This window comes from Arvicola amphibius, chromosome 7, assembly GCF_903992535.2.
Source record: "Arvicola amphibius chromosome 7, mArvAmp1.2, whole genome shotgun sequence".
Taxonomy (NCBI): domain Eukaryota; kingdom Metazoa; phylum Chordata; class Mammalia; order Rodentia; family Cricetidae; genus Arvicola; species Arvicola amphibius.
Window position 1 is genome coordinate 121,799,660 of NC_052053.1, and position 23,241 is coordinate 121,822,900.

Consider the following 23,241-nt stretch of genomic DNA (forward strand, 5'->3'; position numbering starts at 1 on the left):
AAGAATACAGTTTCCGTGTAATTATTTCGGGTGTAAAGCTAGCGGTTGCCGGGTGGCGGGACACGGCCCCGCCGCTTCACACTACAGGCCTGGAGAGGAGTATGGTGACCCACACTTGTAGTTCCGACACTTGAGAGGTAGAAGCAAGAGGATCAACAGCTGGCTACATAGTAAGTTTGATACCAACCTGGAGTATGCGAAAACCTATCTAAAAAAAAAACTCTGATTATAGATTTGGAGAAAATAATAAAATAAAAACGATCACATCATACTATTGATACAGAATAGTCACACTTAACTAGTGACATTAATTGGTGTGTTTGGTTAAGATTGTGTTTGTAGATTGCTCCGTCGGAAAGTTACTATTTTCCCATTTCCTTACCCTGTTCCTTGAAAACAAGAACTCTAAATCTGTACACACATCAAGGCTTGATGCTGTGGCCAGAGCCTAACCCGTCCCAGAGTAGGTTAATTTTTTCCTTATGAAGATGGGAGCGCTAATGTACATAATTTGGAATTATTCTGTAATGAAGCTTAGTCTCTACTATTTTATGTATTCAATCACTTTTTCTAATAGAGTACACTCGTGTATTAATTTATTCCTAAGTTATAACTCACTATACTGGCCATTAGATTTGGGCAGTAGAAACCCTTAGTAAGGCTTCTTTTAGTTTACTAACCCCTCTGAAATGGCCATCCTTTCGCTTTGCTTTGTGTTTTCAATGTTTCCTTTTTCACTTCACTATAAAATGGTTATGTTTATCTTGAATTTTTCTTTATACTGGCTCTGTAATTAGCCATTTCTCCAAAATGCTTTTAATCATTTATTGAAGAATTATATAAAGAATCCACAATCTAGGTAGTATATCACTTCAACTAGCTTTTTAACTTAGGTGTTGAGGCTAATGAGTGTGTATGTGGCCTCTCTTGACTTGGAACCTAACACATATAACCACTCAGCAGTTAGGAGTCTTTATTGTTGGAACTGCTGCTGTTACACACACTTGTAATAAATCTTTATGTTTCAAATCCTCATCCAAAATGGCATCCGACTGGCCACAGCATCAAGCCTTGATGTGGCTCCAGGTATTTCTGTATTTCTGAGGCTGAAGACCACACAAACCTAAGAAACTGAAATTCCTCCATCCCTAGCTCAGGAGCCTGCACTCACTGGCCGTAAGATACTTTTCATTTTTCCCAAGCTTCAAAACCAAAAGACTTCTGTGGGAAAGTTCTTCTCCGATTTTATAATCTTTAAGCCAAAATGAGACATATTTGGAGAGTACTAAAAAACAAAATTAAAAAATAAGCACTCACACATATAAGTCAAATTCACATAAGATCCATTAAAAATAAATAAAATGAAATTAATAAAAAAAGGATCCAGACAGTGCAGTTTTGAATTTTTGCCCAAAATAGTTATTGCTTTTAAATAATGAAATGTCATCTTTGGGGAATGGATACTGTCTTGCAGATATGTAAAACCACACTCAAATAAGTCCTATTCTGTGAAACACAATGTCACTGTCCTTAAAGGCAATGGACCACAGATAGATGAGCCTTTCATGAGTTAAAATAGAAAGGAAGAGTCGTAAGAGGGTGGCTTGAAATGGCTCTCTATCTCAAACATCCTGGTTGTGAATGTGGCTGCCAGAATCTTCTAGAACAAGATGCGATGTGAGTCTGGAGGATCTTGGGACCAATGTCCGGGGGCTGAGTGAAGCTCACGAGAGCACGTACAGCTTTCCAAGGATTGTCTAGACTCTGTCAGGTGGCTGGGGGAAGACACTGGAAAACCCGCCCTAGTCTGTGCTGGAGGTCTCAGAAGCAGAAGGCTTCATATGAATGTCTCACAATTTTCCTTCAGGAAAGAATTATCAGAACCTAGGCAAGCAGAGCCACCTTTAGGGAATTTAAGTAAGACCTCACAGTTCCAGTAGGAATTGTCCATCTTCTGGGGGAAAGAGGCAGAAGAAACCACGTCGGCCTAAGACGCAGAATCAATACTTTCAAATAAAATCTCAGGTCTTTATTTTCTTGGGCTGTGCCTTGCGTCTGCTACAGCATGCGTGGACATTAGAGGGCAGCCTGCGAGAGTTGGTTCTCTCCTACCATGCGGGTTCAGAGGTTCTAGGTTGATCTAATGATGACTTAACACAAGCACCTTTACCCACTGAGTCATCTCGCCACCTCAGATTTCTTGATTTTTAATGTTCAAATATTAATATTAACTAAACTTTGGAATTCGTTGCCATGACAACAATGGGTAGACTGTTTGAGTTCTAGGAGATCTGCCCTAGAAGTAGGTGCAAGACAAATGTGTTGATATCATGAGGATGAGAGTAATTTTACCTATGTCAGATTTTTATCCATCTTTTATCAGAACAGAGACAGGGAAAGAATCATAAAGCTCAATGTCTCTAATCTGGTAAGAGGTGGGCAAGAAACTTAACCTGGTTTGATACAATCTTTAATTTACTTTAAGATAACTTGACATCATGTGATACATGTGCCAATTAAATAGTTTCACTTTAAGGCCAACAATCTAATAATTAGAATGGCTTTTATTTGTTGAAATTACATGTATCTATACAGGTTAGCTAAAACAGACTAACAACCTTCATAAGAACAGAGGAATAGAGTTCTCTGAAGTCGTAAGTGGCGGCGCCTTTTAGTGACTCTTTGCCTCTCTCTGTCTCTGAACATTGGTTTATAAGTCCTGACGCCATGACGTTACCTGAAGGATGCAAACCCTACTGCAAGGAAACCTGTGAGCATAGAGTTGGAACACCTAAAAGAAAATCTGACAGGCATGGTGGCTAAGGCCTCTAATCCTGATAGTTGAGAGGCTAGAGCAGCGGATTGCTCTGAGCTCAAGGCTGTAGGGATCCTATATTTAGAAAGAGAAAAAACAATAGACCTGAGATCTCGGCAAGCCTACCGAGCAGGTGGTATGGAATATGCAGTGCCTGCCTTGCTAATGAGTGCGGGTCTCCTAGATAAATACCTCTGTGGATGACAGCCTGTAATCTGAGGCTCCTGCCCATTAAGCCTGGGATAAAGGCAATGGAAGGAAAACTGCCTCAAATTTGGGGAGTGGCCATGCTTTCCAAAAATACCCCGAAAACTGTGCGCTATCAAATTGGCTCACAGGCATTCTCAACTCCAATTCTTCATGACCCGTGAGTTCTTGTGAAGTTAAATGTAATTTTTTTTCCCAGCAAGTTTGTGCCCTGAAGATGTATGCACCACCTCTGTGCCTGCCTAGATACTCAATAGCATGTCTAAAGCCGCAAGGCTAATTGTACTGACGTATACAATATGCTAGAGATACTGGGCTGCATCAGAGAATAAAGGCATACTTCTAAATGTGGGTGTTCCCTTGACAATATCATGAGCTTTAACTTTGATTTGTAATTATTCACTGGGCTCTATTTTTTTATAAAAACATTTTCAATGGTTTCATAATCTTTCTGACTTTCCTACTACTGTTTTGCTATGTGTGTTGTGCACAACCATGGTCGCTAGGCAGATGCCCAGTTGATGCATGCTGAACTTGATTGCTCTTCTATGAAGGACCTACACAGACTGCCTTGTCTTATAATTCTCCACGCATCCGGACAGTTCCTGAAACACTACACCCAGGGTGAGGACAACAGTGGACAGGTGGATCATGGGACATTGCCCAAAGAACGCAGGCATTGAGGCCAGCTCTTAGAACAGCCTCCGGGCTCTATGAGCAGCAGAGAAGATCCTGAACACCCAAGAGCTAGTTAGACTGCACCTCAGTTCCACACAGGGCCGCCTGTGAGTGCACTTGCGCCGGATTCCTTGCAGAACAAGAACACTCAGACTTGTCACCAGTAGTCCCAGCTGTTGGAGAGACGGTACACATGTTTACACGCGTGGTGTGAATAAGCAGCAACATATAATAGAAGAAGTATGGCTTTATAAATTCGTAAGTTAGGACAGAGTTTGAAGCATGAGCCAAGGCTTTAAAGGGGACCTGGGGCTTGTGCGGGATGACGCAAAGCTGCATCCATCAGCGGAACTCCTATGTGCCTCCCCCACTCTTTACCTTGTTAAGTGCGTAATGCGGTTTCCTGCCTAGTTGGCAGGAAGAGGAGAGGCTGGTACAGTCGTCTGACCACTGATGACCCGCAGGTCTGGGACTGAAACAGAAACTGTTCTAAAATGAGGACGAGGCAGCAGCAGGCTATAAATAGTCTCCACTGATCACTGTTGGGCACTTCCTGTACGCCCCTCCCCGATCCCACACTGTCCACACTTATAAACACTGTCTCCAAGCTTCACAATATTTGGCAAATCAGTTACTATAAAGAAAAGCAGGCCCTAGGAAGGCAGGGAGGCAGCTAGCAGGTGGGTGTACTAACCCCGAAAGTTGAGCTCATCAGCGTCCCATCGACTTTCTTTAAGGGAGCCTGTCTTCTGGATCCTCAAAGAGGAATGAAAGTTGCTGCTTTGCTCTATTGTGAACATTGCTGGAGACTATGACATGCCCCCCCCTTGGAGTTAGGGGGTAGTGACTAACCCTGACCAGATAAATTTGTACTTCAAAACATAAGATGTAACAAGTCATGTCAGCTACAATCTCCTGTTTAGTACAGTTCCACTCAGTGCTCACATTGCCTATTTTCACCCTCTTCTGTAACACAGTGCACTAGCCACACTGGGTCCTGAAGCTGTGCTGGCCACACATTATGGCCGAGCTGGGAAAGGTTCAGAGGTTTCTAGACAGATCACGGAGACAGGAGAGACTCCCATGAGATACTAGCTAATTGTACTTGGTCTGCGCTTCAGACAAAGGAAAGGCAAGAGATGGGCAAGCACAACCTAGCCACTCCACACTTGAAAAACATGTATTATCCTAAACTCAACCTCATTAGATCTTCACCAGGGGTCAGGGGAAGGCAGAGCAGGGACAGATGCTGGAAATGACCCCTAATACCTTCCTGCAGAGTCAGGGACTGGGGACAATGCTGTCTTCCAGATAGGAAATTCAGAACAAATAGGTTTAGAATAGAGATAGCATTGAGGTATACACAACAGCCATGTCTGAAAAATTCAGAAAATTAGAGAAGTATCTGACCCCAGGAAAAATTAACAGAGGCTAGACATCTGAATCCATGAGTAAAAATTTAACCTTAGTAAGATATTTTAGCACAATTTTTGTAGAACAAAACTCGAAAATTATTTGTTATAAATGCACGAACTTCATAGTATTAATGGACTTTTATTTCAAAAATAAAAAAAATTAAAGGAGGAATATTAAGCAAATTTTGAGATGCCAGATAAATTGTGACCTCTGCTCCTACTATAGTCACCTGAGGGTGACTCAAAAAGACGCCTTCTCATTCCCCTCAGAGACGTCTTCAAGAGCACCTTGTCGGACTGTGTTCGTGCTAATGGGTGTGACTCTAAAGTCATGCTAAAGGAAACACTCTTCCCAGGAACCTGCCCTCTCTGACAGCATCTTCTCTCCAGTCTGCGGTGTGCCACTTGTTCGACAGCTAGGCAGTTACAGAGCGTGGCTGAGACGTTCTGTGGTGGTTGCTAGTGACGGCGTCATAGCCTCCTATCCAGGGTCAACATATGTCAGGTGCCACTCCGTGAGCTGGGAACATTACCAAAAGGCTTGCAAGGCAGGATTTAAACCATCTCCACTTGTCAAATGAGAATGCTGAAGCCTGGTGGATCAGAGGAACCAGAAACCCACAGCAGACCAGCCTGCACCAAGGCCCTTGAATGCTGTGCATTGCTTCACTTGCTCCTTGAGGACTGGTTTTCATCGCTGACATATAAAAACAGTAAAAAAAAAAAAAAAAAAAAAAACAAAACAAAAACCAAAGCTAATATTTTATGATAACAAATGATTTTATTGAACCACATAAAGTCAATAATTATTTGGCCATTTGACCACAAAAATGGAAATCCCATATGGTTCAAACTAATAAAAGCAGTCACTCACATTTTATATAGATGTCTTCGGCAACAGTATGAATTTCTTAAGAGATACCATACCCAATAGGCAGGGCAAAAGGAGCCAAATATTTTATCCCAGTCACTAACTGAATGTATGTGTTGTGGCTAAAAAAGACAGAGTGAATGAATCCACAATGGGCGGCTGGGGAGGGGGGCTACTGTGAATGAAAACCATTGGTTGTTTTAAATGAAACCTTATGTGTTAACTGTGAGCTGGCAACTGTGAACTGCTGGGGATTCAAGCCAGAGACACACACAAATACAAGAAAAGACATATAAACACAATTGCCTAAATATTTGTTACAAAAGCTTAAATGTTGAAATCCTAAGCCCCAAAGCAATAATATTAACAAGTGGAGCCAATGCGTAGCTCATTCAGATCCCAATGAATGGGACTGGCGCCCGCCCACATAAGGGAAGCCCAAGGGAAAACCAGGGTTCCCTCTTATGAGCAGTTACTCTCACCGAGGCTGCAGTACCTTGATCTTGGAGAGCGACCTCCACAACTGTGATGACTGAGTTTCTGTGATAAGCTGCCCATGGCGGCCAGTAAACAACAGTTTACTGGATTAAGACAATACATTTAACCGTTTTCATCTACATGAGAACAACAAACACACTTACAATATTGGAGAATGCTATTGAAAGTCAGAAGGTCGAGCAACTAAAAGGTACAGAGAACCCTGCGAGTGAGATATAAAATATTGAAGGAAATAGGAAATAACTCACTCAGATTTAGCCCTTTTGTGGCAGACCGTGTTTTACTAGGAAGGAAGCCAAGGTTTGGGGAAACTACCCTAACGGGCACTAGAGCTCAGCTTCCTCACTCCACCAAGGGCTCCCTGATGATTCTGCCTTCCCGAGCACTGTGTGAGCACGGTGTAGCATCCTTGAACACTGCAACTGGCCATGCCACGTGCTGCAGAGGTAAGAAAACTCTCAGGTGGCATGATCGCTTCTCTCATAGCATGAGAATGATGAAAGGCAGACTTAAAATTTACTAATGTAAGCTTAAGTTTTGCTTACAGTCATAAGATTAAAAAAAAAACACTGTGAGCTTCCAATTTTGTTCTTCAGAGTGCTTTTCTAATGGCTGTGGATAGTCTGTTTTCTGAGAAAGGAAAGCTTTCTACAAATAGTTTGCTGTTAAAATGGGTTAAATTTCAAGAGAAAATAAAACCACCTCTTCTTAAAGAAATACTTGAGAAGTGTGGCATGTAAAGCAGGCCTTTCAAATATCTACTCCTACACGAGAGTCCACCTCCAACCGAAAGTGAGTAGAGAAGCAGCCGCCTTGACGAGTGGCTTCATTTTAAGACTTTTTTTCCGGCGAACAACTCCAGCACTGTGCTCCTCTGCTCTTCTGTCCTCACGGAGCGGTCCCACTCGGTTTCATGAGGGTGTTGTACACAGGGAAGGACAGCTGCCTCCCACAGCTTACCGCTCTCCCTACTGGGTGCATATATCCAACACTCTTTCAATCCTCGCCAATCAAACCATCAAGCATGTTTTTAGTGCAGGATTCATAAATGTAGTGGGGAGCAAGGGCTGCATTCCCACCGGCCCGCTCCCGGCCTCCTGGCTCCTGCACTGCTAGCTTTACACCCAAAATAACAACACACAAATTGTATTCTTTTAAATACCGCCTGGCCCATTATTTTCAGCCTCTTACTCACATCTTGACTAACCCATATCTAATAATCTGTGTAACACCATGAGCGGTGTCTTACCGGGAAATATTCAGCACTTCTGACCTGGCAGCTGGCTTCATTGCATCTCTCTCCCTGAGAGATACGGCGGCGGTCTCTCTCACTTAGGAGAAGTGTGGCATCTGACTGAGCCATCTACCTCACTTCCTTCTTCCTGTTCTGTCTACTCCACCCACCTAAGGGCGGACCTATTAAATGGGCCAGGCAGTTTCTTTATTAGCCAATGAGAATCCTCCATCACATAAAGGTGAATTAATGACTCTGTTCCTTTTATTATTGTTTTCATTGAACTCTATATTTTTCTCCACTTCCCTCCCTTCCTCTCCCTCCCCTTCTAGCCTCTCCCATGGTCCCCATACTCCAAATTTACTCAGGAGATCTTGTCTTTTTCTACTTCCCATGTAGATTAGATCCATGTATGTCTCTCTTAGGATCCTCATTGTCTAGGTTCTCTGGGATTGTGAATTATAGGCTGTTTTTTTCTTTGCCTTATGTCTAAAAACCACTTATGAGTGAGTACATGTGATATTTGTCTTTCTGGGTCTGGGTTACCTCACTCAAAATGATGTTTTCTAGATCCATCCATTTGCTCGCAAATTTCAAGATGTCATTATTTTTTTCTGCTGTGTAGTACTCCATTGTGTAAATGTACCACATTTTCCTTATCCATTCTTCGGTCAAGGGGCATTTAGGTTGTTTCCAGGTTCTGGCTATGACGAACAATGCTGCTATGAACATAGTTGAGCACATGTCTTTGTGGTACAGTTGAGCATCCTTTGGGTATATACCCAAAAGTGGTATTGCTTGGTCTTGAAGTAGGCTGTTTCCTAATTTTCTGAGAAATCGCTATACTGATATCCAAAGCGGCTGTACCAGTTTGCACTCTGTCTTTTTACTACCTGTGTGTATGCACCCGCATGAGTTTATATGCACCATGTATGTTCAGGACCTGTCTGTCTTTTTACTACCTGTGTGGATGCACCTGCATGAGTTTATATGTACCATGTATGTTCAGGACCTCTCTGAGGCCCATGGGAGCATTTGATCCCCTGCAACTTGGGCTCCAGGTGACTGTGAGCCACCACCCCCTGAGCCATCTCTCCTCCCCTTCAATGTACCTATCAAATGAGCCACAGAGCCCCAGCTCCCTTGCTGGAGCCCCATAGAGAAGACATCGCTGCTGCTCCAACACTATTTCTTGCTCCTTCATGACAAATAAGTCAAAATGATATTAACCAAAACATAGAGGTCAGGATGACCAAGCAAAACCCAAAACATAGAGGCCAGGATGACCAAGCAAAACCTGACAGGGTGAAATGCATCTTTATTTGAGAGGGTTGTAGTATTGTTTTCTTGAGATGGTTATAGTGTTGTTATCTTGAGATGGTTATAGTATTGTTTTCTTGAGATGGTTATAGTGTTGTTATCTTGAGATGGTTATAGTATTATTTCCTAGAGATAGTTATAGTATTGGTTTCTGGAGATGGTTATAGTATTATTTCCTAGAGATAGTTATAGTATTGTTTTCTTGAGATGGTTATAGTGTTGTTATCTTGAGATGGCTATAGTATTGGTTTCTGGAGATGGTTATAGTATTATTTCCTAGAGATAGTTATAGTATTGGTTTCTGGAGATGGTTATAGTGTTGTTATCTTGAGATGGTTATAGTATTGTTTTCTTGAGATGGTTATAGTGTTGTTATCTTGAGATGGTTATAGTATTGGTTTCTGGAGATGGTTATAGTATTATTTCCTAGAGATGTTATAGTATTGGTTTCTGGAGATGGTTATAGTATTATTTCCTAGAGATGTTATAGTATTGGTTTCTGGAGATGGTTAAAGTATTATTTCCTAGAGATAGTTATAGTATTGGTTTCTGGAGATGGTTATAGTATTATTTCCTAGAGATAGTTATAGTATTGGTTTCTGGAGATGGTTATAGTATTATTTCCTAGAGATAGTTATAGTATTGGTTTCTGGAGATGGTTATAGTATTGCTTCCTTGGTCCTCACTTTCTCAACTCCATTCCTTTTCAGTTTTATTTAAAACATGTACGTTTAAAGCTCTAATTACTGGGACTGAGGCTATAGCCAAGTGGTAGAATGCTCCCCTGGTACATGTGAGACCCTACGTTTGATTCCCAGGACAACAAAAATTAAACAACAGCGGCAACAAAACCTTGCTTACATTCCATGCTCAAAAAAGTTTAGACTTTTCAAAAAAAAAATCTGATTATCAATTACTTTTATTTACCGCTAAATTCCTGTCTCAGTGTATGAGTCTGATCCTTGATTAGTTCTGAGAACACCATGACTGTTCCATGGTTGTTTTTATTTGCTTTTGTTTTCTACCTCTCTTTTCTGGAGCATCCGCCCTGCTGAAGCAGGTATTTATAGAATTTTAAAGCTACCTCTCCAAGCCAGTGTTGAAGAAATATGCATCTCTGTGACTTGCTATGCCTGCCACCTTCTCAACCTTACTCCCCTACCTTTATCTTTAGATAAAAATAGCAGCAGCCGACTTTTATTAACCACAGTTGCCACACCTGTGTTTATTTTACAGCTGGTCTGCTATCACGTGTGACCCTCTAGTAACCGTAGGAGACAGGCCCGCCTACAGGAGTGATTAAGATTCTTCTTAAAGGGACAGTCTCCCAATTCACAGACACAAGAAGACAGGGCAGTATCTGAACCGATAAAAAAAAAGTGCAATGCCAGCGGGCACAGCCGAGGAGCTGCAGCGGCAATGTCGGTGCTGTGGGGACCATTGCTATGCTGATATAAAAGGGGTTGAGGGTGGCACAGCCTGGAGGCTGCTAACAGGACCTGCCGGGTCCAGCTTGGAAATGCCCTAACCCTGACAGGCCTGTGGGTGTGGTGTCAACTGAGCACCAAGGACTGAGGAAGCCGAGAGGATGCCAGATGATTTTGCGTGAGCCAGTGAGGGAAGGCAATGGGTTGGTAAAAAGGCGTTAACATCAACAAGTCAAATAAAGGAAGATGGTCGGGCAGCCACGGGCATGCTGGCGTCACTTCATCATGCATGTGCCCGCTTCATCTCAGGTGTCAGAACAAGGGAAGACAGCATCAGGACTGTCTGCGAGCATGGCCCAGACAATGACACAGCGTTGACTCTGGGACAAGCTCTCCAGGGAACATACATGTGTGCTTTGTGGTTGTCCTGCGTTTTTCCCTTTATTAGACGGGTGGGCATTTGATGCATCTGTTCATCGCTGACTACTGGTGAAATTATCTGAATTAAGCTGCTTTTATGGCTTGTACAATGGTAACCATGGTAAATATCAAGACTGTTATGGTGTGAAGTTCTTGGGGCTCAGTCCTTGAAGAGAACTCTACCCCTCCAAAAGAGAGAAAATTCCCTTTGTAGCTCCCTTTGGCTTCTATTTATTCACATACTCCAAAAACAAAAAAAAAAAAGCAGAGAAAAGTTATCACTTTTCAAGGTACCATCATTCATGAGCCATCTCTAGGTACCATCTCTAGGTACCATCTCTAGGTACCATCTCTATGGCATTGCAGGAAAACTATGCAAACCTACAGACTCCCAGATGAACGCTGCTCTTTCTCGTTGTCATGACGAGTAAGAATGCTCCCCTATCATGAGGCCCAGGGCCAATCACCAGAGTCTCATTACCACAAATAGTAACGGGATCTGGACTATGGTATATTAGCAAGGCAGAGCTGAGAAAGGCTCATTCTATTGACTGTAATTCCCTTTTTAATTAAAAAAAATATGAACTCTGCCTGCAGTAATACAACCTCAAATCATAGGTCCCTGGCCTCCCGAGGAGAAGGATGAAGATGATGGGCAAAGAGAGGGAGGGGGGCATAAATATGGCATATTTATCCCAGCCGGCATAAATATGTTGTGTAATTAGTTAAATGAGAATTAAAGAAGATGAGGAAAGGGATCAGGTAGGAAACAAAGGGTACAAGAATTGGGGTAAGCATTGAACCAATAGGATGGTTAATTAGCTTGCTTTGCAGACAGGATTTGATTTCTCCCCTGAAAGCAATGGTGGTGGCACAGAAACCTGGCCTCCCAAACATCAGCTGTAGTGTAATTCGTCCCCAATGGCCTGTAAAAGCAAGGCCACTGAGTTGCCAAGCACACTGTTAGTTTTCTATAGAGTAAGGGGTGTGTGTGTGGGAGGGGGGGGGGGTCTTTTGGTCTGAGTTATTTTAATAACAGTGGTCTCTTAGCTTTAAAGTTCTAAAATTTTATCTGGACTGTCTCAGAGCTAGGGTAGAAGAGAGCCTCAAACCCAAATGCCCACAGGGCTCAAGCAGCAGCGAATGGCACATCAAAGAGTCTGCAAAGAACTGACCGCAGCCTTTAGAGAATAGCAGGAAACGAAAATGCAGGTTTCCCCTAGGCAGATGTCATTAAGTTCCAAGATCACAACAGCGAAGTATTAAGCTGTGTGTGCATTTGTCTAACCACACAGGTTATGACATAAGCTGCAAGCCAGGTTCAGGGCAGACACCAGGCAGTTTGAGAATTTGTTCTGAAAGTCCGACATTCTTTCCCTAGTTGTCATTGTGACTCAAGCGTACCGTTGCAAGATGGCTGCAAGAATCTGGGGCATGCTTTATAGCCGGGATCAGAGGAAAGTACAGCTGGTGGAATATAAGAGAAAAAAATCTCGTTTATATCCTCACCAAGTCTTAACCCAAATCAAGGATTCAGATTCCAACAGACACATGCTTCTGGAGAAGAAACCTTATGCTCCATTAATTTAGAATACCTAACAGTCAAGTCCAAAGTCCTATAGAAAGTGATACTCCAACGAAAAAATGTTTTCAGTTACCAACAAAAATGCAAGAGCTCTCAATCTTAAGTGGTTTTTGTTTTGTTTTTCTGCTTTGAGAAAACCAAGCTGGACACATAAATGTTGCTATGGTTTTAATCTGGAATATTCCCAAAGGTTCTTGGTTTAAGCACTTGATACCCAACTGCTGTCACTGTTTGGGGTGGTGAGACACGGGCATGTCTTTGATGCTTACTCTTGCCTCTGCTTCCAATCCAGCGCTCTCCTTTCTGATCCACCAAGATGGGAGGAACTGCCTCCTCAAGCTGCTGCCACCATAAATGTACTCAATCCTGTGCCACGACATCCCTGTCCCGGGAGACTCCGCCCTCTGAGTCCATGAGCCTAAATCAACCCCTGCTTTGGAGAAGCATTGTGACATGCAATGACATGACACGAGAAAGCAACGCAGACAAGTGCAGCCCTCGAAATGCTCGTGCAAACGCCTAGCTCTAAGTAGATTAATGAAGATGCTTGTTTGGAATCCTTCTCATTTGAACGGATATGTGTACGGTGTGCTAGTATAAACACACAAGGCTGGGGCCTTGCATGCACACAGCTCCACTGGCGTCTGCCTTCCCAGAATGCTATCTGTACCTACAACCCTGCCCAGGAAGGGAGTTTGCCAGGGAGAGAACTATTGCACTAGAATCTTTAGCATCTCTCCTTACCTGATGTGCCTTATACATTCCTCATGTTCACAAGTCAGCTTTGTCAGCTGAGACAGAAATACACTTTCTGAATTATTTTGCCATTATGTTTCTCAGAGTAGCTTATACCAAAATGACAATATTGGCCTTTTGACACCTAGCAGGGTTCTAATCCATCCCAAGGAGGAAAAACTGGCTATTATTCAATGTAGTGTGTTCATCTCCAGAAATGACCCATGCACGAACAGCTAACTATACAGCTGTAGAGATTTCGATATTAGCACATGGAATCAACGTAAACAGAAGCATTTTTCTTCAGTACCCAGGTGAAAGGAATCACCCTAGCGATGGCACCAGCTTATTGCCATCTCCCTCTAGAATATGCCGTGTGTAGAAGCTCCGCCTGTTTCCTAATCAACTTCTCAACCCTCACGCAGAAAAAAAAAAAAACCTTGGGCCTCCTTGGAGCAGTCCAGGACAAAGGCTAACTTCTTCCCAGAACCTAGAAAAGGCTAATGCACCCAGTGGAATAATATGTCTAAGTATTCACCCTTCCAGAATCAATAGCAGCGTGCTGTCAGTGTGTGCATTAGCCTATACAAAGAACGGCCCCTAGAGCCCTGTAATGACGCTGGGAGTGGAGAGCTAGGAATGGGCAAGATGATGCAGAGATGACTGGATTGCTCTCCTCGAGCACGAGGCTTCCTGGATGTTGCACAAGACTGGGATTCTTGGACCAGACCCCTCAGCACTCAGTTTCAGCCGCTGATACACCCAGCCAATGAACGTCCTTTTTATTTCTTGTCTCAAGAGGTAAATTCATATTAGACCTTCTAGCCTGTGAGAAAAGTTTTGCTTTTATTCTTTGCCTGGTATTACCAGCAAATGCAAATATCTTATGATTAGCAGAACATTACAGATACAGCTAAGGCGGGTACCATGAACTTGAACCGCTAAGGACTCAGATAAGACGCACTTTCAGGGAGACTCTGCCATGCCCACTCCCATCCATGTAGCATTCCCGATGCTCAGACCCAGCTAAAATGGCATTGCCCCACAAGGGAAGTGGCAAAGGCCTGAGCATCAATTCTGCTCCACTTTACACAGCGATGGTCAGAGCAATTACTCACGCCTGACCAAGATTCACGCTCTCCTTTAAACGGGCCTGAGTGTAGTAAAGGCTCCATTCCGCCTGTAAAATCTGATCTCGCAGTCAGAATTAGGAGGGGTAGGGGATGAGCAATAAAGTAGAAAGGACTAAGGCGATTCAGGTGTTGTAAGACCAGAGAGGAGCTGTGGCGAGCACGCAGGCTTGCCAGCCAGGAGGCACTGGCTTGGAATCTTAGTCCAGTTGTTCACAAGGCATGTGACTTTAGCCAGATGTCTAACCTAAGAACTGATTTGGTAAAATATGAATACCAGCGCCCAAGCTTGCGAAATGAGACTGTTTCTTCCTACCTCATAAAGTCATCTTAAGACAAAACAAGCTAATACGGAAAGCTTGCTCCAGTAAAACTGATATAATGAGCTGAATAAATATTATAGTTGTTAATATGATTTTTATTTTTATTAGGCCCACTATGGCCTAGTTATCTAGGAAGAATTAAATCCATCATAATTTTGCAATTCATGAGCAAAATCCGTAACCAATAGCCTAGATGAGGTTAACTGCTCGTCAGACTTAGCACAGTCTAAACTTGGCCACACAGTCAACATTGTTTTGATGAGATTCCAGTCATTATGCACAACGAAACACTTGAAACTCTAGAAAATTTCACTGAGACACCAATAAATCCAGCCATGGAACAATTTCTCTCCACACACACACACACACATACACACACACACACACACACCGCCCCTTGGGGATATATTAAAGCTACAGCAACTGAAATAGCCTTAGCTAGTAATTAAGACGCAGCTAAACAGAGTGCAGCCCCGGCTGTGGCCCTCTAAGACACAGAACACCCGGGTGACAGCTCCGGCTACTAGGGCTTTGTTCTCCTGGAGCGAAAGGCATGAAGACGTAAAGTTGGGGAAGTGTCGCTGCACACTGTGGGGGATGGGAGGAGGGTGACAGGCTTGTCTGCGCAGGGCGGATGTTCCACTAGCAACTGCGCGGCAGCCCACACCCGCCAGGGCCCTTCCCCACCCTAAGAGCATGACTTCACTTTTCTGACACTGCCCTTAAGGAATCTGGCCCCTGTGACTTCCAGTAATTGTATGCATCACACATGATGAAGCAGCTGAAAGCAGTGTCAGAAAGAAGAGATAAGAATTAAGGCCAGAGAAGCCCCATGAAGCGCCGTGAGCTATTTATCGCTCCCAGCAATTCACATTACCAGACAAGTCTTTTCTCATTCCTTGTCATTGAAAGGCACACTTCAGAGGGATTCTGATGGGTGCTGGGCACGGGGTCCAGACTTGTACTTTAGCCACCAGGCACACTCTCCCTTCCCCCATTGCCGTCTTGCTCCTCCCTTTCACCTTAGAGCTTCTGGCTTGGCTGTGCTCACACCCAGCAGTCCCAGCAGAGCTTGCAGCTCACACTATGCCTCAAAAAAAAAAAAAAAAAAAAAAAAAAAAAGCAGGCAGTGAACGTCCATGCTCCTAAGTGCTTGAGAAAAAAGCCAGGCTGAGTTGACCTCTTCCCTCCCATTTAGCTGCATGCCAGCCATGTACCCTTAAAGGACTTGGGAGCAGTGTGTGTGTGGTATGGGATAAACAAACTAATTAAAACCCAAGCTCTCCCACTCAAGCTAGTGCCTAATAGGGCTGATATGCTCAACTCCACAGGAAAAAAACAAAAGCAATCCAAGCTGTTCCTGCTTCTTAGGATTTATCTGTTACAGGCTCCATCAACAATCTAAGCTAAACATAAGGGAACTCGAGGGTGCTGTTCTTTGCAGTAAGACCATATGTGTGGGAACTATCAACAGGACTGCCCTGACACCGAGGACCACTCCCTAACTGTAAGGAGGCAGACCCATCAACTGCGCTGACATGTGTCTTCTTTCTCTCCCCTAGCAGCAATCAGTCGGTCCATTTCATTCCCCAAAACAAAAGGCAAATACACCGTTCCCTACTAGCCTCTTGGACTTTCCTTTAGAAAAAAAAAAAAAGAAGAAGTTTAAAGACAAGCTCTGGATTAAATGTAAACAATGCCTGTTTATCCAGAGTTTCAGAATTGAGGTGATGTTATGAGTGCAGAGGTTTGCCTTCCTAACGAGTACTGAGACACCCTGACATTTATCCATCACATCAGTTTGGCTCTAAAGTTAAGCAAGAGACGGCAGAGCCACTGGTCCCTCCAGAGTGTCTCGCCTGGTTATCTTTGACTATAGCTGCCGCAGAGAGATCTGCTCCTCTCCCATTACAAACCAGCCTGCAAACAGCTCCCGCTATAGCCTCCTAACTATGGAGGACATGAAGACATCCCGTGCAAATCAAAAGACATAAATAATTTCATTTGGTTTCAATCTTTATGCTTTTGATAAATTCTTTCTTGAACATGCGAGAGAATGCCTTTCAGATGAGGGTTATGTCAAACGCTTATTCAGCGTTCATTCCTTGCTGGGAAGAACCTGAAACCCAATGGAGGTAAATCCTGAATCCCATTCTGCAAGTCACTAAATATTTCATAAATCACAGAGGCAAATGGGACCAATTAGCCCTGCCCCATAAAAAAGAAACATATCTTTACAATGCTACAATACCATGGACTATACATTTGAGAGCTTATATGGGCGTTTGCGATAGAAAATTATCCTGCGATTATTTTTTTTATTCCATGAGAACACGAAATATAACAGGCAGAGCTAGAGTAAGAAATCTTTACACTTTGATTCTTACATGACGCTTGCAGGCCTTTGTCTTAACACAGCAGCCTGAAAACAGAATTAAGCAAAACAACCCCTCTTTCTCCGGTCCATTTTAAACAGACAACATCCCCCCCTTCTCTTTGCCGTAGCAGACGCCGCCGCCAACCAGCCAACAAAACAGCCATGTAATTAAGGCTCGGACATTTAACACTCACCATCTCCTGCTCCCGCCGTCTTCTTTTGATGTTTACAGCACATCTGTAGGATGCAATACTAGGAGATGCCTTGTTTGACCTGCTGCATGATGCTGTGACATCAGTTCAGATGATGCAGCTCATTATGGGAAAGGCTGCTGTTGCTATGGCAACCGGGATGTGCTAGGAATCCTTGCTGCATTTCCAGTGGAGCCTGAGACAATACGGAAGCTCTGTAAGAAACAGACAATATGCAAAATTCAGTCCAAAGGAAGAGGGTTTCTCATTGGGCTAAAATCTGTTAAGTTCAAAAAGGATTTTCCTAGAAGAATTTTGGAAGAAAATATTAAATTACCTCTTTATTTGCTGCTATAGATTTAGAGACTAAAGGTGGGAGTGGACTGTAGGATCGGGACTGAGAAAATACAAACTCATATTCATGTTTCCCTATCAGACAATCTGAACATTTCTTCTCTCTGGCTAGGGACAATACCTCTTTAAAAGTTACTGAAAGGAGTTCTAGCTCCTGTTCAAAAACCAAAAGAACAAAGCAGGGAGTGAAAAATAAAAGAATATTAAATATAATAAACAGCTAACCAAGTGAATCTGAGTCTTGAGAGCACAGACTAATAATTCTCCAAACATGGGCCAAGCCTCAGTAGCTAAGTCTACCCTGATGATGGGCCCTGATGGACAGCAACCCACAGGACTTGCCACAGCAAGAACTCAGCTGCCACCTAACCTTCAGGGGCACTGGGAAGGGGTCCTATTCCAGGGACCCTTCCCTTGTCCAGCAGAGAACTCCTCGCAGTCACAGCCAAAATGCAAGTGTCTTTGGGGTTAAATCCAGAACAAGTGCAAGACCTGTAGAAATCTCTGGTCACGGCCACTCCCAACGCTGGGATTTGTTGTTCTCTCCAGGCAGGAAGGCTGCCTACCACAGAGATTACTACCTCCCCTCCCCCACTGGGCACATTAAAACAAGACTCAAGAAGGGATTAGTCCAGTTAGTCAAAGAAAGGGGAGTCCAAAGTAGTCGCTTATTTCCACTCTGAAGCATAAACAAGCATCGTGTTGTGACACCGAGGAGAACTCAGAGTGGACCAGCAGCCCAGCTCTCGCATGGTTAATACTTGCAGGCCACTGACAGACAGACAGACACAAACTGACCTACATCCGTTCTATCTTTACAACTCTGAGGAAAAACAATGTTCTGAAAACCCAATAGATAATGAGACACTTCTACTGCACACTCCTCACTGAGATTTTAAACGACCCTGTTAATCAGAATCACGGAGGGTGGGGCTAGGGTGTCAGCCTCTCTGTAAAGGCGACCTGATAAAATGTAGGAGGGGTGCCAAGATCCTAGCAGAGTGCACCACCAACCTTGCACAGAGCAGCCCTGCCCCGAGTGTGGAGCCATGACCATTCTTGCTTTCCCTAATCAGAAACAAGGAAGGGGAAAGCAAGAGGAGACACCGTCTAGGCGCTCAGCAGTCGGCAAAGCAGGGATCCCTTATCTTAGGTCACATGGTACACACACACACACCCACCCACACACACACACACACACACACTGGGAAATTAGCATTGAGTCCCTGCAGAGACAAGAGCACTGACCTACCGGTCAACAAATCCACCTGGGATGCTACTCCCTCCTAGAATTCTGTGTACTGTGGCCCAATCTAGTAATATCTCCTGGGCTCAGGAGTTTCCTCAGGAGTTGGCTATTATTATTATTATTATTATTATTATTATTATTATTAATTTTGATGATACAGAACAAAGCTCGACTGCCTTCACTGGTGTGGGTGGAGGAGATAAGAGGCCCAGAGTCAAGACTCTTGGGCCCTTACCACAGTTACTAACCCTGCCTGCCAGAGAGTACTATGGGCCTCTCTCTGGACTCTTGGGCCTCCACAAGAAAATGTGTGAAAGCCATGGAGCTAGAACCAGATTCGCCTTCCCAGAGATGAAATCCCAAGGCCCCATAAAGAGGAGAGGACAGGTCAACAAATGGACAGGTAAAAGATAATGACATTTTACCCAGTTATAAGGAGAATGAAATTATGTCATTTGCAGGAAAATGAGCAGAAGTACAGATCATGACGCTAAGCAAAATAAACAAGCCAAAGATAGACAAAGTCACATTTTTTGTTCACAGAATATATATAAATATATAAATATATCACATACATATTATATAACTATATTATATATAATAACTTCCATGATGTTTATATCATATGTAAATATATCATGCATATGATATACAAATATATCATATTGTGATATATAAATATACTGATATATCATACATATGATATGTATGTTATATTTCATACCTGAATACATTTTCTGTCCATAGTTCCCTTTGCCAGGTTCCAGGAATGACAGGAAAGAATGGATAGAACAATAAATCTGACACCCGGTCAGGTTTTTAACATTGTGGACTAGCTGAACCACAGCTCACAAGTCGACCCAGTTGGCTGAAAATGGTGGCCATTTATAGTAGAAGCAAGCTATAAACCCTGTCCTTGCTTTGTGACTGGACCTACGGTAGTTCACTCTGGACTTCTCCGTGTCCTTTGCTCTGCTGCTTACCTGCTAGGGTTGTTTTTGAAGATTACACGCTACAATGTATCTAACGGTGCCTCAGTATCTAACGGTGTCTCAGGCAGTGCTCAACTGCTGTGAAGAGACACCATGACATGGAAGCTCTCATAAAAGAAAGGATTTAACTGAGACTTGCTAACGGTTTCAGAGGTTTATCCCATCATCACGACAGGGAGCATGGGAGCACATAGGCAGACAAGCCGCTGGAAAAATGACTCAGAGTTCTGCATCCGGGTCCACAAGCAGCCCTGTTGTGGGATAATCTCTTTGTACACAGTGTACTTTGTACACTGTGAAGATGTGTCTGTTTTACCTCAACTCCTAAGGCACCTTCCGAGTGGTTTAATAAAGAGCTAAACGTCCAATAGCTAGGCAAGAAAGGATAGGCAGGACTTCTGGGGAGATGGAGGAACTCGGGAAGAATCTGAGAGGTGGGGATTCACCAGCCAGACATTGAGGAAGTGGGATGCGCGGTACTGAGCAGAGGTAGAGTCACATGACAGAATGTAACTTAATATAAACAGGTTAATGTAAGTTTTAAGAGCTACCTGGGAACAAGCCTAAGCTAAGGCCAAGCTTCCATTCTTAATAAAAAAGTCTCTGTGTTATTATTCAGGAACTGTTGATCCAAAGAAAGACCCACAACACAGTAGGAAGAGAGAAAAACACTGCCCCTGGCGTAGGCTTTTGTAACCTCAAAGACCACCAGCCATAACACACTTCCTCAAACAAGGCCACATCTACTCAGGTAAGCACACACTCCTAATCTCTCTCAAATAGTGCCATTCCCTGATAACCAAGCATTCAAATACGTGAGCCCATGGAGGCCATTCTTATGCAAACTCCCACATTCTACTCTTAGGTCCCATATGCTTATAGCCATATCATAATGTAAAAAATGCATTCAGTCCAACTTTAAAGCTCCCCATAATTTTTCAGTCTCAAGACTGCTTCTAAGTCTTCAAAGTCTAAAGTCTCTTCTGAGACTCAAGGAAAGTTCTTAACCATAACCTCTTTAAAATTTTTAAATTAAAATATACAACTTCCAACATACAATGGGATAGAATACACACTGTCATTCCAAAGGGAGGAAAGGGAACACAGTCAGGAAATTCTGGACCGAAACAAGACCACATTCAGCCAGGCAGACTCTATAAACTCTGTATCTCTGTGTCTGATGTCTGAGTGCTCTTCAGATCTCCAACTCCTTTCGGTTTTGTTGACTACCAACAAGCTTCTCTCCTTTGGTGCTGGTTCTGCACCCTGTCTTCCATGTTCCTACTAGGATGACCCATTAAGCCCATCTTAACACATTCAACTACTTTCCTAACCAAAGTCCCAGTGTCCATCACGAGGCAGCAGAGTCAGATCTGTCACAGTAATGCCCAACTCCTTGGTACCAACTTCTGTCTCAGTCAGGGTTCTGTTGCTGTGAAGAGATACCAAGACCACACAAGACAACTCAAATAAAAGAAAGCATTTAATTGGAACTTACAGTTTCAGAGGTTTAGTCTATTATCAGGGGAGAGAGCATGGTGGCACTCAGGCAGACATGTTGGTGGAGAAGTCACTGAGAGTTCTACATCTGGATCCACAGACAGCAGGAAGAGAGAAACACTTGGCCAGGCTTGGGCTTTTGAAACCCCCAAACCCATCCCTAGTGACACTTCCTCCGATAAGGCCATACCTCCTAATCCCACTAAAGTAGTGCTATTCTCTGATGACCAAGCATTCAAGCAATATATAAGCTTGCAGGGAGCCATTCGTATTAAAACTACCATGTCATATTGGAAGCCAGAAACACCAGACTTCGTTTATGTCACCATTAACAACACTCTTGCAGCATTAGTGGAGGTTCCTTAGCACTCAGATTCCAAGCTCTAGAATCAAATGGTTGGGAAACAGACAACGAAAGCCTGAACAGTTACCAAAGACAACATCTGCTACAGAAGAGATCAAGTGCAGATTACCTGGGGTGCATGCTCTTTGTAGGGGACAACAAAGGTTCTTGACAGAGGAGGAGGGAAAAAGAACCATTAGGGGATCAGTAGGACAGATTGCGGGGACAGCTCACGAATACCAGCATTTTCCTATGTTCCAGATACACCCCTAGTGCCATCACCTACAGGGAGCCCCTGAGACTGGTTCTAACCAACGGAATGGGACCTAAGTATTACCTTAGATGGTGATTAGAAGCAAATGGACCTTCTATTTTCCTTCCCTGGCTAGTTGGATACATAGAACCCAGTGGATCTCTGAAGTCCTGAGAGCAATGGAACCACACTGTGAGTGTCCCTGTGTCTTGGGGGACTACACAGGAAAGAGGCACCTTCTTCCAACCTTTCACGGACTTTCACTGGGAAGCAATGAGCAGGAAATAAGCCATCTTTATGGTTAATCTTGACTGCCAATTTGACTTAACTGCATTACTACTTCCTGTCTCCTGTCTACAGTCCTCCAAACCTCTATGGTTAATTTGGTCAGCTAGTGGCTAGCTCTGCCCTCTGAATCCAAGCAAGCTTTATTTGTCAGAACATAATCAAAATATCATACATTTCCCTCTTTTTGCCTAAATAAAAAAATAAAGGTTTTTAACTCACATAGTAAAACTTATCCAATATGTACAATAACTATATACAAATATAAACAAGTAAGGATTACAAAAACAATGTCCAGTTCATTTGCATTTGGCAAATTCAGAGAAAATGCTCCATTATCTATCTTATTTTGGTGAGTCCAAAGTTCTGTACCTAAATCACATTCCCCTGTGTTCTAGACACAGTCCAAAAATATTCTCTCAACTTTATATACTTTATACCTTTATGTACCTATATACAATCAAAAATATCACACAGCACACATATAAGACAGAACCAAAATAACAACAGATTGTTGAACTAAAACTTTAAAAACAAGAAGGGATTAGAGTGCTATATTTCAAGTACTGAAAGGGAACAATAATAAATTGTAATAGTAATGACCTCCACAAAGGAGCTGGATAGATGTCTCAGTCAGTGTACTGCTCTTCCAGAAGGACTGAGTTCAAATCTCAGCATTCACATCAGCCCACAACCATATGTAAACCAAGCTCCAGAGCATGTGCCGCCATTGCCTGGCTGTAAAAACTCTTAATAAACTATTTGTAAACTAAGTTCAAAAATATCTGTAAACACATCAAAATGTAAATGTGTGTAATTTGTAATTTTATAAAAATATTTGTAAACACATCAAAATGTAAATGTGTAATGTATAAACATACCAAAAATATTTTATCTACCATTGTTGTCTCAGTTGCTTATATTGCTGTCCTAAGACATTATAGCCAGGGCAACTTATACAATAACATATTTAATTTAGGGTCCGTAGCTCCAGAAGGTTAGCATTCATGCCCATCATGGTTGAGAGCATAGGAGCAGG

The 23,241-nt window shown here is 43.0% G+C and overlaps 1 protein-coding gene across 1 annotated transcript in view; it reads right to left on the reverse strand.

The window, feature by feature from the left end:
- Window positions 1-23,241, reverse strand: part of Akap6 (A-kinase anchoring protein 6) — a 410,870-nt gene that overhangs the window by 385,139 nt on the left and 2,490 nt on the right. Inside the window, exon 2 of the mRNA XM_038336827.1 lies at window positions 17,230-17,441. The gene's annotated coding sequence lies outside the window, so the exon portion shown is untranslated. The remainder of the gene's footprint in view (window positions 1-17,229; window positions 17,442-23,241) is intronic.